The sequence below is a fragment of the Oratosquilla oratoria genome, chromosome 16, assembly GCF_046742065.1.
Source record: "Oratosquilla oratoria isolate Oo_2021 chromosome 16, ASM4674206v1, whole genome shotgun sequence".
Taxonomy (NCBI): domain Eukaryota; kingdom Metazoa; phylum Arthropoda; class Malacostraca; order Stomatopoda; family Squillidae; genus Oratosquilla; species Oratosquilla oratoria.
Window position 1 is genome coordinate 56,746,040 of NC_134792.1, and position 2,500 is coordinate 56,748,539.

Sequence of the window (2,500 nt, forward strand, 5' to 3'; positions counted from 1 at the left end):
TTCGTCGAACGCGGTTCGACAGACACGTGTTTAACGTGATGTGTGAACGTGTGAACGGGGTATTTGGGGTTTAACCAACGTGTTCGACAACCAAATACCCCGTTTACACGTTCACACATCACTTTAAACACGTGTCTGTCGAACCGCGTTCGACCGTGTAAACCTCCTCTGATTCGTCTGCTAAGTCTGGTACAGTGGTTCCTTCTTAACCTGGGGTACCTGTACCTTGAACCTGGGGGTACGAGACATGACATCGAGTGCAATGGTACAGTATATTTACAATGAGAAAGCAAAGCAAGGTTTGTATCACTAATCCTTTTCATATATTTCCACTGTATTTATAATAGAAGGGGGTACGAGAATTCATTTATTTATTCATTTATTTATTTATTTATTTATTTATTTTAAGATGTCAAGGGTACCGGGCACTGACAGCCAGTGCATTGGTAATGTATATTTACAATGAGAAATCAAAGCAAGGTTAGTATCACTAATTCTTTCCATATGTTTGAATTGTATTCATATTACATGGGGGTTATTTTCTTATTATTATTATAATTATTATTATTATTATTATTATTATTATTTATTATTATAATTATTATTATTATTATTATTATTATTATTATTATTATTATTTTTTTTTTTTTTTTTTTTTTTTTTTTTTTAGGTGTCAAGGAGTACGGGCACTAATAAAGGTCTACAACCAATGATCTAGTGGTCGAGTATCTTATATATGAAGTGGGGATGGATGTGGAGCCAAATATGTTTACAGGAAAACTTGCTACCCCAGTGAACAAATATTATACTACATGATCCGGCATGTTTAATGCAGACACTGCTGTATTCCCCAGCCAAATATGTTTAAAGGAAAACTTGCTCCCTAAATACACAAATATGTGTGCACACACACACACACAATGTATCTATATATATATATATATATAGTTTATATATATATATATATATATATATATATATGTATATATATATATATATATATATATATTCGAACTATAAGTCCTTTTTATTAATGCGTTCATGAAATCTTTGCCCTAAAAAAAAAAAAAAAAAATGTTTAGAAGAAAATTGCTTCACGGACTTAACCAAATGAACCTACAAACCAACGAATGAGAATTATATAATATTCAATGTAAACTATTTTATATATTCTTTAGTGATGAGGCAATACCTGTCAGATGACTTCGGAAACCTGTGAGAAAGCAATGTTGTGTATGAATACCCTCGTGTTTCTGGGGTTTCAACAACTCTTGATAGAGTACGCACTGACCATACAACATACATTCCTAAGTCGAAAATCCTCTCGTCTCTCTTCTTTAAAAGGAGACCTAAATCATCACTCAAAGTGTCACCACCAAAAATCCAAAGTTGAACAAGAACGCCTTCATAAACAACAATGGAACGGTCACACAATGCAGAAGTTTGAGGAAACCAAAATACTTTTTAATCAATCCGCACGAGAGAGAGAACTGAAATCAGCATTCAATTCACGATGGCTTCTGTTGTACAGTTATTTCGTTACATTTCAATACATTCCATCATATATAAAGAAAGCTAAGGCCTTCTACGATCTCCTCATCAAGTCTTTAGTCCATCTCCAGCCAACAGCGAGATCTCTTTTCGTCACGGGAGCCAGTACCGACGCCCATGTGCAATTAATTAATGACGGAACCATTTCCCTTGTCGCGTCGATATTCCTTCGTCGAGCACAAAACCAAACTACCAATGTGTGTGTGTGTGTGTGTGTGTGTGTGTGTGTGTGTGTGTGTGTGTGTGTGTGTGTGTGTGTGTGTGTGTGTGTGTGTGTGCGTGTGTGCGCGCGCGTGTGTGTGTCATACTACGGACACCAGAACTAAGCTATGGTACATCAGAACTAAACATATATTCCCACTGTAGTTGTACGAATACGAATTTCTTTACAAAATGACTTACGCTCTCTGAGGATTAATGTATATGACCATACATCGAACACTCATCAACAATAGACATATTCACATCACTTTTATGTACCATGGGTCAGGTTATTCTGTCTGTAGGAGTATGCAGAGGGATGGAGGTGGAGTGGAAGCGCAAGACACCTTCAGGAGTTCTTCAGAAGCTCAAAGAGGTTCTTCTTCTTCTTCTTCTTCTTCTTCTTCTTCTTCTTCTTCTTCTTCTTCTTCTTCTTCTTCTTCTTCTTCTTCTTCTTCTTCTTCTTCTTCTTCTTCTTCCGAAGAAGAACCTTGTGGCACTGCTGGACCTGAGCACAGCATCCCACCCCTGAAGGTGCCGCGACCTCCCTGGCCCTCCAGTTGGCCTTCTGAGGAAGATGGAAGAAGAAGAAGAAGAAGAAGAAGAAGAAGAAGATGATGACTGATGCTGATGATGATGATAATAGTGATGATAATGATGTTCTTCTTCTATTATTATTATTATTATTATTATTATTAATATTATTATTATTATCATTTTTATTGCGACACTGCTTCTGACCCAGGGC